The sequence below is a fragment of the Meleagris gallopavo genome, chromosome 4, assembly GCF_905368555.1.
Source record: "Meleagris gallopavo chromosome 4, MGAL_WU_HG_1.1, whole genome shotgun sequence".
Lineage (NCBI taxonomy): Eukaryota > Metazoa > Chordata > Aves > Galliformes > Phasianidae > Meleagris > Meleagris gallopavo.
Genome location: NC_139407.1, coordinates 51,262,782 through 51,276,528, shown reverse-complemented (window position 1 = coordinate 51,276,528; position 13,747 = coordinate 51,262,782). Strand labels below are relative to the sequence as shown.

General features: G+C 32.3%; 2 long non-coding RNA genes across 2 annotated transcripts in view; both read left to right on the top strand.

The window, feature by feature from the left end:
• LOC146544509 (uncharacterized) overlaps positions 1–1,971 on the top strand; it is a 57,842-nt gene extending 55,871 nt beyond the window's left edge. Inside the window, exon 5 of the long non-coding RNA XR_014883184.1 lies at positions 157–1,971. This is a non-coding gene — a long non-coding RNA (uncharacterized LOC146544509). The remainder of the gene's footprint in view (positions 1–156) is intronic.
• A 139-nt stretch (positions 1,972–2,110) lies between these two features.
• On the top strand, positions 2,111–13,300 carry LOC109367380 (uncharacterized). The gene is made up of 5 exons (XR_002114479.2): positions 2,111–4,496; positions 5,584–5,660; positions 6,493–6,660; positions 11,377–11,509; positions 12,779–13,300. It is a non-coding gene; the product is annotated as an uncharacterized LOC109367380 (long non-coding RNA).
• Positions 13,301–13,747: the final 447 nt, after the last annotated feature.

Genomic DNA, 13,747 nt, shown 5'->3' with positions numbered 1-13,747 from the left:
AGCTGGACTGGAGAATTCATAGAATGTAATGAAAAAAAAAAAAAAAAGTGACAGAAAATGAATATTTTTTGGTGGTTTGGACTGCATATGACATTTATTCCTGGAATTTGGGTTTTATAGGCTCTTTACTGCTTATTTCATTTTGCTTTCTTTCAGATGGATAATAAATCATAGAATCATAAGGTTGGAAAGGACCTACAAGATCATCTAGTCCAACCATCCTCCCATTACCATTGGTACCAAAACTACTAAAGCTACCAAGCTACTAAACCATATCTTGTAGCTCTTCATCCAGACACCTCTTGAATACTCAGGGACGGCGGCTCCACCACCTCCCTGGGCAGGCCATTCCAGTGCCTGACCACTCTCTGAGATAAAAAAGTTTTTTCTTATGTCTAAATAGTCAATTTTTAATTTAATTAAAACCAAAAATTAGCTTTAGCATTTATTCTAATTCTTCCTCTTTCTGGAGGAAAACATAAGGAAATAATGATGGAACAATTAGAAGATTCCTGTAGATTGGAAGAATCTCCTGTTAGTGCAGGAGAATTTAAAGTTGGTAAAGCATTATATTGAACTGCCTTTTACTATTCTTTAAGTAAAATGTTGACTACAAAATGAAAATCTAGGAGAACAGCTAGGCTGAACACCTTTGGAGGAGAGGTTTAAACTGTTTTAAGAATGTGGGTTTGCGTGGAATATTTTTCTGATAACAGGTAATATTCAGCACATTTTCAACAATGGAAAACAGACAACTGTAAAGAGAATTAAAAAAAAATAATAAGCTGACTACATACAAAGTATTTGGCTCCTTTTGGAGTCTAATTCAACAATTTCAAATTAGAGTTAACAGTACTTCAAAGCAACATCTGAATAGTATACTAATGATAGTTCATAGTTTGCTGATTGAGTAGATAAGTGAATAATATGTGCTAGCTGGGGTGACCTGAAGAAATGAGTTCATAAATCCATTCACGGTTTTCATCATTCTATCTGGGCATATCAACTTTTATTGGGGGGGAAATTTTATCAAATGCACAAAATAAATACAAAAAATGAAAGCATAAAATGTTAGATGTTGCTTCTGCATTAAGTTAATATTTCCCAGTATTCAGAATAGTAGGCAATAAAATTTCAAGTTTGGAATACTTCTGAAGGCAAAATATATCTTCAAGGTAAAGGAAGAATATTTGCTTATGAAAATCATCATTTGACTTCTTGTTTTCTTCATATAGCCAACGTTCAAAAAATGTTACATATGTAATAATAATATTCCAAAAATGTAGCTATTAGTGAAGATAATTAAGAGTCTAGGTTTGTTTAATTTGGTATTGTTTGTTTGCTTGAGTATTAGCATTAGGTTCTTCTAATCCCATGGCATTGTTTAGCATATAAATGTTTTTTTTGTTGTTGTTGTTGTTGTTTTATTTTATTTTATTTTTGCACTTAAGTCGAATAAAGAAAACATTGTTTTTTCATTTTCACTGTGTATTTGTTAATCCATTTCAAAAAGTATTATGCTAATTATAACAGTGTGCTTTGCATTTAGCATCTGAATTGCTCATTTTCAAGGTGTTTTTTTTTTTTAATTGTAATCTGTTAATTACTTGTTTAATGGAGTGTGTAATTGCCTACTTTAAGTTAGAAAACTCTTTCCATTTCAAAGCAAGAATCTTGTTCTCGAAATGAAAGTATGTAAATGCATTCCTTCCAGATACTTTGTATAACAATTTTGCTTCAACAGTTATTTCATTTTTGTCTGAAAATAAACTGTTTCCTACTCTCTGTCTCTAGGTATCATTGACATTCTCTCCTAGGAAATTGAATCCTTATGTAAGAAGAAAGTATTTCATGAGGATTAACATTGAAGGACTTTTTTTTTTTTATTGGCCAAGAAAGAGTTTTCTAAACATAAGCATTTTTAATATATATACACAGAAGACAAAATACTTTACTACATAAAACAGAATTAGAGCTCACTAAAAAGAATTACAAAAATTCAATGTTTGCAATTTAGCTCAGATATAAATTTATCACTGCTACTGTTATGATCTATTTTTAGTGTCTACTGTCTTACTATAGAGACACAAAATATTATTAATGTTTTTTTCTTATTACTATAGTCATCAAGTACCTTATTGGAGCCCTATATTCGAGTGAAAATCTGGTTTATATAAATATATCACATAAAAATTTATCTTAGAATTATTTGCATGTTCTTTATTTACTGTGTTTGTGTATATTTCAGGGTTTGCTCAAAGATGCTTTATCTTCCTGTGGCTTGTTATTTAAACAGTTAAATTTAAACATCAGTGTCATGCTTCTGTCTCATTAAAGATGACTGCAGAAAGGCAGTTCAGAGCTTAGGCTGTTTCCTGAATTTACACAAAATATAATATCTATATGATGATGATGATCCATAAAGATACAAAGTTTGAAAGTTGGAAAGTGGCCAAGTATGCCCGCTTTTTTAGTGGCGGCAATACTGAGAGGCTGGGATTTTTGATCACAAAATACTTTATAAGAATACAATTTAAAGAAACTATCCAATTTATGAACAGGATTTTCATACTGGAAGCCTGCATTGAAATCCAGTTTAATTCACAAATGAGTGAGTTTTGTGATCTCTGTCTCACTGTGAATATCTGTGTCACTAAGCTATGACACTAACCATGTCACATGGTTTAGCATGATTGGCATTTCCATTCAGACTATTACAGCTTGAGCACTTCAGATCAGGCTGAAAGTGCATTGAAGGTATGTGGAACTTACATGCATTTTATCATTATTTTGCTCTGCTGCATTAAATCAAAAGCCTGCAATCTCCAAATAAGGTTCCTTTTGCCTGATGTGACCATACACTTTTCTTTCTTTAAAGGACAAACTCTTTGGAAAGAACTGCTGGAGGGAAGGATAATGTTAAAAAGGCTAACTAATTCTTCATTCGGTTTATGCATATTTTATAAAGTTCTAAATCTGTTTGAAAGGATTTGCCTGTGTGGTTATTTTATTGCTCTTTTCAACCACGTCTCATTCTCTTGTTTCAGGAACAATTGTTTAACATTAATTCTTAAAATTTCTAGCATGTTTCAAATAAAAAAAGAAATGCGTAGAAGAAAGAAAACAAGCAAAATGAAACTTCACTTTAAATGTTATTATCAAAACATTTACCATCTGTCAAAAGTTAATGAAAATGTTCAGAGAAGCCAAATGAAGATCTTACTGGTGTATTGTATTTTCTTCTTTCTCATTTTCCAAAGGAAGAAATCAGAGGGGTCTTTGGGGATTTGACTCTTTTTTGCCATTCACAAAGATGAATGTTACACTATATAACTAAGCAAGCAACCTGGCAAGAGCAGTGTAACAATAAAGATATATTTAAACAACACTGGTTTCGGGTACAGATGCCTTAGCCTCTTTTCTTCTTGTAGTTCATCCTCTCTGAAAAAGACAACTTCTTGACCTAAGTGTTATACTTTAAAATAGCTTTTACTTCATATCAGGGGAATTCTGTTTATTGTTTATACTTTGCCACCTCTATGAGAACTTGTGTCTGGTGCAGTTTAGGTTTAGGTGCTCTATTTTGGAGAATTATTGACTTTCTTGTGCAAGCAACCTAATTTTGTGTGCTTTTTTTTTTTTTTTTTAAACTATTTGCAAGAGATTATTTGCGTCAACTGAATAGTAGGTTATAAAATACAATTTTGCTTTTGACATCCTCATGGACCTCAAGATGCATATAAGCTCCGATTTTTTAAAAAAACTTAGCTAAATTAAGAGCTTAACACCTGCTGACTTTTTAAATATCACGCATGTTTATGATAAATTAGATTCTAACCTTATTTAGTATATTTATCTCACACGTTTATTTTCAAGGAAGAAAAATTCTTCTGATGTTCTTTCCTGAACATGAGTTATATATATGTAATATATATACGCATTCATTGTTGTTCAATTCTTATATAATATATATCTCTTCTTATAAATATATGCATGAGGAGAGGCTCTCTTCTGATATATGTTTTGCAATTCTATCTTCAAATATATTTAAATGATTTAAAGGTACAACTATGTTTTTATTTACTTTAAATGCTTTATATATTCTGATGTGTTTTTGTTTGCTTTGTTCTGTATAAATTAATTACAATGAAAGACTATGCAAGCCTTGTCTGTACAAGAAAACTATAGAACTATAGAAAACTAAAATCACATTCTTACTAGGATAATGAGAGCTTCATACTGACAAAAATAAAGTATCATCCATATAGGAAAAATATTGTGTTACAGCCTGAACTGATGACTCGTCACCTGTGAAATGGGTGGCTGGCACAGGAAGCACAGCTGCAAACAATTTACCTGTGCTTCCCATACGACTCTGGGTCCAGCTCCCCCTGGGCTCAATTAAAGGCTAGCCTGTAGATGAAGAACGTCTCCTGGAGGAAGGCTACTTCTTCAGAAGAAGCGTTCTACAGCTAGAGTTTCTCATCATTGGTTGGGTATGTCAACTTTTTCTTGTATGTGACTGCAGATATTCCTAATGATAATTTGCCTGATATCACAAAAAACTTGTCAGAAGCAGTTTTGCTGCTTCTTAGGACCGATACAGTTCTCCTTTTTTCAATTATAAGAAGAATAGGGGACAAAATATTTAAAAGCATTTTTGTGGACTTTGAATAAAACTGAAAAAAATCAAACTTTTAGTGACTATATTTTATCTTTTTCTTTATGCCATTAAATATCTTTCTGTACCATGCTTTTATATTTAAAAAAAAAAAAAAGAAAAAAAAAAGAAAAGAAAAAAAACCCTTATCATTCAAGATTGAGTAAGGATGAATTCAAAATGAGTTATTTGTGAAATAGTGTTCTTCATTGTACCTTTGGATACATTAAAAGAACGTTAATATAAACTCTTCCTTCTATTTTATTATATGGCTTCTTTTGTTTCAGACCTAGAATGTAAATGTTTAGAAATAATGAAGTTTTCCAAAACAGTTTATGGATTCAAATTATTGTATATATCAGTGTAGTGTACATACTACTGATGCGCTTAATGGCTTCCCATATTTCATTTACGTTCCTAGCACTGCTTAGAAGCCCAAAGATTTTACCTCTATCAAAGCTTTTCCTCTTCCTGTTACACTGGTATCTTCATGATGCATGGAACAAAGGGAGGTTTGATTTCTAATGAAATAAGTTAAAAAAAAAAAAAAAAAAAAAAAGGTGAAAATCACTGTCTTCATGTTGTTTCTTTCTAATAATTATTTCTTTATGAATAGGAACATGAATATATGTCAAATGAAAACTCACAAAACCAAAAAGAATACAAGTTTAAATAAAAGTTGTTTTTCAGCCTTAATTTTCACCATGGCTACAACTGGCTTTGCAAGTTAAAAATCTTGTTTATGGGAAAACAAGAAGCACATTCTGTATGCAAATAAAACCAAGATTTTATTGCTAGTATAATTTATATCTTAGCAACATAATCACTTTTATTCTTGATCTCACTGTTACAGAAAGGGAAAGAATAATAATTCACTTTAAATTGTCATGTGCATACTTAATTTATATATTTTTTTTTCCCAGCATTGTGCTACTCTTTCCACTATGCCATTAGGGCCCAGGATTGGTGGCCTCATTTCCAGCTGGGTAGGGATGTTATGGTAAGTTATCAAAATTTTTGATCCTTCACCAGGAGGAATATGGTATTCATTGACATTTCTTCTTCCTTGCTTTATGATCCTCTTGGGCTTGTGCTTATATGTTTGGTTTACATCTCTCTGTTTCTTCAGTGTTTTGCAGCTCTACTGTCTGAATTTTCCAATGTATGGTGTTTTTATATATGTTATATACTATTTTTGTTACTGTAAAAAGAAGTTTTATTCAGCTCCAGGTTTGCATTTCTAAAACAGACCATAGGTGAGTTATGTGCGGCTGTGGAATCTTCAGTGTCAGGCCTGTGGCCACGTATCTCTTATCATCTGATGCCTCTACTCTACACTTTGTCTCCTCAAGGCCTCTGCTACTGCACCAAGTCTGTATTTCTCTCTGCAACTGTTAGGATTCTAAATGCTTCATTCTGTCTAGAATAGCTGCTTGTTACTCTATGTAAAGCTATATTTGTGTCAGTAAAAGATAAACATAAGTAAGAGAATTTAGTCATAAATGAATGGTTAAATAGAGATTATTTTTTTTTTTTCCACAGTTAAATTCTTACAGTATAAACTTATACATGATATTGCTCAGATGTCACAAAATACTTAAGTACTTAAAATGAAATTGTAGATGGTCTGAAGGCTGGGAATGGGTTTAGGAACTCAGAAGATCTTTTGCAGCAACTGAAAACTGGTTTAGGTATCTTTAAATTATATACTTTTAAACTATGACTTGCAATTAACTCCACTTTGTAGTATAGCATCATTGAATTCAACATCTCGCTGTAAGTGCTTGAATTTTGTCACCAATAATCTGATTCTGTCTTTCATGGGATTCCAGATTCAGTTTGTGACACTGGACAGTGAATCTAACTTCTATGGAAAGCAGACTTCTCTTTTGAAAATGGACTCTGTAACATATACACTCAACTTTTTCAGACCATTTGAGTTTTCGGCTCACTACTTTTGAAGAAAAACCATGGATCAACACCTGTCACTCTGTGGGAAGGTATACTACTATCAGGCTACTGAGTAATCCATCACTAGTCTTGTGTACAGATTGTTTACTCCTACTCGCAAATTATTTAAGGAATAAGTAGTCAGAAAAACAGAAAATGACAATGAAGTTGTAACCTAGGCATCAGATGTCTGGAAATTTGAATTTCAAGTCTGTGTTTTGAGCATGGTTATTTCTTATAATTAATTGTATTAAAAACATACTTAAAGAAGAAAAATAAAAAAGGAATAATTTCAAACTAGAAAGGTAGTCAGTCTTAACCTTTAACCTTTATAATACTGCTAAGGGAACTTGTTATGGAAGGCATATGCCTGGGGACTCTCGAACCTATCCGCACTGCAGGGAATTCTCTTGGACAGTACAGAGAAACAGGATTGCTGCTACTCTATCTCCTCTCTTGTCTTCCTCTCCCCCACGATGTTCTGATGCTTGCTATTGAGAGTTTTGCCTTTTTCTTGGAATTTAGGACGTACCTATGAGACTGAAAAAAAAAAATGCCTGATGCACAAAGGAACTATTATTCTCTGGAGCAATTAAAAAGATTAAAAACACAAAGTGCATTCAATATCCCGTATTAGAAGATGATTATTATATATCTGAAGAACTTGTTACATTTTTAGATGCATGAAACCAATGTACTTAATGGTTAATTTTCTTTGAGCAAACAGAGAATATGTTATCCATTTCTAACCAGAATGTCTCTGAAACCCTTTTACGACTGGGTTTTCTCTGTGAGTGATTGGCAATGAGAATGTCCAGTAATTTTTTACACTTACTACAACTTAGGCATTTCTTTTTTTTTTTTTTTTTTTCCTATCTTGTTTGGAATCAGAATCTGGAATTCTTCACAGAAATCTTGAGAAATCCCTTCTTTCATGCGAGATAGTTGCCAGAATCCTGAAAACAAATTATGCTGCTGTGAAAAATCCACTTATCAGAATGCAAATATAAACAACTTTGCATTTTTGAGATTGCATATATTAACTAATTTTCCATCTTCTAGGGATAACAGGCACTATTCCTAGATGTTTTCCAGTAGTTAAGTGTCCATATGTTTTCTTCCATGGATTTTATTTTATTTTTTCCTTGTGACTTTGTGCCATTCTTGCCATTTTTCTTTCTTTTGCTACTTGTTTTTAACCCTTTCCATTCTACAAGATTCTAGTCTTTATATCTATATAAAAAAAACAATTCCAGTGTAGTGAAGACGTATTTGAAGATGTGCCTTTTTTGTTTTGAAATGGAATTTTTTCCATTTTTTTTCTGACTAAAGAGAGAATAATTAATCCAATTTTGTCTCATCTGTTATAACCAGCAGAGTCTGGTTTTAAAGATTTAATCAAGTCTTGTTCAGATTAAAACAAACAGCAACAACAACAAAGTGTTTCTCAATTAAGATTTTTAGGTGGGGAAAAAAAACAAAATACATAAAAATATATTTTGCAGTTACTCTTGCTTTTTGTTGTTGTTCATTTGCCTTAATACCTCTCAAACTAGAACTGAAAGTCTGTGAAAGTTTTACTTGATATCTCATAATAAGCTTCAGTCATTTACAGGAAGTCTCCAAGTCATTCTTGTAGTTAAGTGAAGTCCTTCTGTACTTCAACTATGTAATGAGCTTATGTAGAGTATTTATGTTTATTGAACAACTCTTCATTTTTGTATTTTGTGCACTAAGTAACATTTCCTTATTGGAATAGTCTTTATTTATTGAACGTGATAATGAAAAATATGCATTTACCTCAAGCCACCAGAATTATTGTATAAGAGCTGATTTTTTTATTGAATTACAGTAGAACTTGGCAATTCCCTTTCTTGGAGTGGTAAGAAAATTAATAACTTAAAATTAACAAAATATCCCATGATTACTTTGTGGCACAATTTCCCTTGACTGGTTAGTTGTGCTGTGCCTGGTGCACCCCAGAGTACAATTAACCCTTTTAGCTGCCAGGGAATGCTTTTTATTTGTATTTATTTTGCTTTCAACCAAAACCTTTCTGTGGGACTGCTCTCCGTTGTCTTGTGCCCTAGTCTGTTCGTACGTGCAAAAGTGCTCCATCCTAGGTACAAAATCAGGCACTTGACCTTATAAGTCATTCTAATATCCACTGTGCATTTGTACTGCTGACAGAATAAGCCAGCCTACCATATGATTCTTTTCCATTGTTCCATCTTCTGGATAGTTTCAGTAGTAAACATTCAGCTAGAAATTACTTCCTTTAAAGGAACAGGGCATAGTATATAATTTTCAGTCTGAGGTGTTGAGTTGTAATTACAGAAGAGAGGAAGAAATACTGAATTATTTTTTCACATGCTACTATTGTTTCTGGGGTTCTAGTGTTCCACCTCATTCCTCTACTGACAGCACAGGTAATTTTCCTCAGCACGTCCCTGTGTCATTGTAAATACTGGAATTTTTTATCTATATACATTCAGCTACAACCTTAAGTTGTTGTTCCTGGTGCCTCTAACTGGCTAAAATATGAACATTAGGATTTGAAAAATAAATTTATGATATGTTAAGAGTTGCCAAATAAACTCTACTTTACTGAATCTAATATGAAGGATGAGCAGAATATGAATGAAAGTGGTGAGTCACATAAAATTGCAGAGGACTAGCAGCACTTTTCAATTTTCTTCTGTCTCTGAAGAACAAGAACAGTCAACAAAAGATTGATACCTGCATACTGTTTCTGAGGCTTCATATTTGAGAGATTTGCAATCTTGCTCTGAAGGTTTCTCCTTGCCACTATTCCCCTCACAAGTAAAAACAAAACAAACATTGCTATTCTTAGTACTACAAAAAGGAAAATATGAGAAGCAGATGATATTTGGACTATGTAACAGACAGGGCAATGATGGTAGAGAACAAAAGATTGGGAAAATTTTAATATGAAAAGTTAAAATATATTGCTATTTTTGTCACCATGAAGAATTTATAATACAAATGGGGAAAAAAAAAAACCAAACAATATTTTTTTTCTAAATCTTTAAAATTCTGAAACCAAAGTAAAATAAAAAGGTTTATTTGTCATAATTTTTATTTTGCTATTATTTTATTTAATTCATTTTTGTCCAATGATTTGGGAGTTAATTTTGGTTAAAACTTTCTTTTGGAAATTCTAGGAAGAACATCTAGTAAATACAATTTATGGAGATCTAAAATACTTGTTCACAAGTAGATGTTCAGCTACTAGCATCTCATTTATTAATCCAGATATTTTCAGTGGTGGATGGAAGCCAGAAGGAAAAAATTCCTCCTCTTTTCTTTATTCTCCTCTACCAGTTCTGTTTCTAACTGTGAAATTTTATGATGCCTTTTAATTACAATAGTTCTACTCAGTCATAGCACCTTTTTGATCTCTGACGTTGCCAGACTATGGTTGTATAAAGCAACCAACAAAAGAGTCCAGCATAACAACAAAATAAATTAATAATAAAATAACTAGGAATGTTGTTAAAAGTTTTGTTCTCTTTTGTATGTCTCCTGAAGACATTGCACCATTCACTTTCTCAGGTGCCTCTCTTTCAAGAACTTTTCTTAATTAATCTTTATCATACATATGAATAAATAAACATTCTTATAATTTTATATAAATTGTTAAGATATTTCTGAACTCTAAGAAGGACTAAATGATGTAATGACTTTTGACATAGAAATATGTAGTAAATAATTTAAATTTGATTTTTATTTCCTGCAAGATTCTTTAGATGAGTGTGTGAAACATCTAAACATGAAATTCTTTGTGGTTACTCATATTACTACATCTACTCCCACCAAAAATACTGATTCCTGAAAGTTTTGAATAATAGAAGGAAGTTGTCCACAGCCTGAAAAATGTGGACCTCAAAAGAGTTGTAATCTTGGCAGTATTTGTAGTAAGTATTAGACTTTCTAAGAAATAGTTTGGTTTTGTAAAGTACTAGCTAATATATACCACTAGACAATTAAAAAAAAAAATAAATCAATAGCTTCAAAAAGTTTGCCTTGAACCTCAGCTTATCTTAAAGGGTGTCTTTTATACATGAAACGCTTTATCACATAGAAATTTTACTTTTGGAAACAAATTACAGAAGTTAGTAAAGCTACTGTAAGGGAAACGTACCATCCATAAGGCCATAATAAATCATTAAGGAATTATTCTTTGAAAAAGATTTGTATAGGATTCTCAACTTGAACACAGCAAGGACTCACTTCTGTTCTACAAAATGGATTGCCAAGAACTTTGATGATCCTAATAAAGGAATGTGCTAGTATTGAAGTCATTCATAAGCACCATAATAGCTCTCTCTCTGAGCTGAAAGTGTCTGCAAACCTTCCAGCTGAATGCAATGATGAGCCCATTGACAAGATGATATTAATTCAAGCAGCAGGCAGCAGTAGATGGATAGATAAGTCAGACAGTTCCTTCAGCTGACACAGGCTAAATATGCAGTCGTAATCCGAATTTCAGAACAGTATCTCAAATTTGACACTGATGCAGAGAGGTTTCTATGCAGCTTTCTAAAAATGGACTTTGTTGTCACATTGGTGTGTGTGTGTAAAACATGCTGTCACTCTCACAACCTCTAGTTCTGACTCTTGATGGAGATCTTCTTATTTTCAAGACATTTATGAATAGAAGAGAGAATGCAAAACACACACACTTTCAGATTTGTCCTGAAGTGAAGTGTCAAATTCAATGTATGTTGAACTGTCTTTTTTAGGAGCACAAAGAAGATGAAGTAACCAGCAAAAGAAACTCTAGTCCTTCAGATGCTGAGTATTACAAGGAAAAATTTTTGACTACAAGCATTTTGTTAGCTTGTTTCCACTGAACTTCAGAGGAAGGTTTTGCAGGTAAGAGTGTGAGGAAATGTTCTTCTTGTCAGCCTGAAAAAACTAGGAGCATTTATAATGAAGCTATAGACCGTGTTCTTTATAGAAAAGCAGTATTCAAATGTTTTGGTTTTTTTTTGCCTTGGAAGCTTCCTGCCAATATTCCGTTACAAGAAAAATGAGGGAATTTAACCAGTGGCTGGCCCACTTTCTCAAACAGTAATTTTTTATTTTTATTTTATTTATTTATTTATTTTAAGGCAAGAGCATTGCAAAGAAAATCCACCAGAAAACACTGAACAGTTTTTACACATACTGTAGCCGTTAGTAATTTTTCATGTAGAATGGCAGCAAGTACTATTTATAAATTTGCTACTTATTTGTTCCAAAGTTACTTTGATTGCAACTATCAGATCACGCTGCCATTTTTACAGTTAAAGCACTTCTGTTTGTCATTTCTTCTGAACCACATAAAACTGTTCTAATAATCTTTGTAAAGCTGATTTCTCTTTATCACTTGCATAGAAGCTTGTAGAAGGATCTCAAGTCTTCCTTTACCTCACTCATTTCACTGAAAGTCTCATAATTTGTGTATTAATGCAAATAACATTTTTTTTTATCTTAATAACATCTGACTGATACTAGCAATTATTTGAGTGGTCTTCAATATTAATCTTGGTTGATCAATACTCTAACATAACTGATTTTTTTCCTGGACCTGTCCTGACTTCAAATGACATGGCAGCTTTAAGTCTGTGGAATAGGCATTTTGTTTGTTTGCTTTATTTAAAAAAGAAAGCATAAAATAAAGTAAAAACTAAGTTCTTAAACTAAGTCTTAAAATGCTGTTGATAATGAATTCTTACTCATCAGAAAGCTAGTACTAGTAATAGGCAAAAGACTTTTTTAAAATTGGTGTACTGATTAAAAACATCAAAATCTAAGGATTATTTTAAGTAAATAGGACATATTCTTACTATAGAAAAACATCTGGATTTATTGATAAAGTTGTTAACAATCCAGTAATACTTGCCACCGTCAGGTTAAACCCATGTCAACATTTGTCTGCATTAGGTAACTTATGTCTTGAAAAAGAAGGGTGCAAGTAAGGATTTATAAATCCACATAAAATGTCTTTAATATGCATACTCAGTCTAAAAACTAAGGGAAAGAGTAGAGGGATATGCTGAGGAAGAAGAGGGAAAGCTATCACTGTAATTTATATCTGTTATATACATATGTATATATATATATATTTACAATCATGTCTTGTTTCTATGCATGTAATAGCTTCAAGAGATCAGAGACCTACAATAAGATTTGGTATTCACACCTGGAAGATGTGAAGACATTTAAGAAGCACAAAAAAAAGATAAAAGAATTTAAACGTTTCAGCCTTATCTGTGGATTGAGGAGTTCAAATAAATCATCCTATTGAAGAGAAAGTTGAGAGAAAAATTGGTCTCTGCAAATAGATATGAACACCTGAAAAAGGTCAATGGGAATGTTTTCAGCACTGTTGACTAAGGTATGAAAGGATACAAGTTTTAGAACCAGCATATTCATTCACTTTCTGCATACTTAAACAGATCTGCCTGTGTGTGCTACATGGTTATAATAGTGGCAGGTCTTACCTAAAACAAAAATTCATACTTCAACACAGCAGCTACTTGCCTCTGGGTTATATATATTTCTTGTATGTGTGATGCATATAAAATTGCTCAGCTCATTGTTATACATTCTACTCCTGTATGATAAAGTCAAGAAAATACAGATGATTAATAAAAGACAGTTCAGAAAATGTTTTTCTCATCAGTGAATACCTGGTGTTTCTTGCTCACCTGCTTTAGGGACATGCTGTCGGTGAAAATTCAGTCTGAGCAGTCATTTCACATAATTCCTGAAAAAAATTAAATCAATTCTTTTTAAAGCTTCCTCTCCATCTATTCTCCATTCCACTTCTCCTCTCCACAGCACAGATGTGATTCAACTCCCAGAATTACCTGCCTGTGTTTCATCCATCCAATCTCCTGGCATTGCAAAGCCTTTGGAAATTTTAAGTGTTACCTACTGCTGAAATATTGCACATGGAGAAGTTTCCTAGAAGTGGCTTCATCTTTGATTGAAAATAATCTGATTTTCAGGAAGAAAATAGTCAAATATTTATGTCTTGTATTTGATCATTAATATAATTTCTGATAACATATTTTCTACCTTTTGGAGGACAAAAAAATAAAGAAGGAAATAAGATAGGAAGAC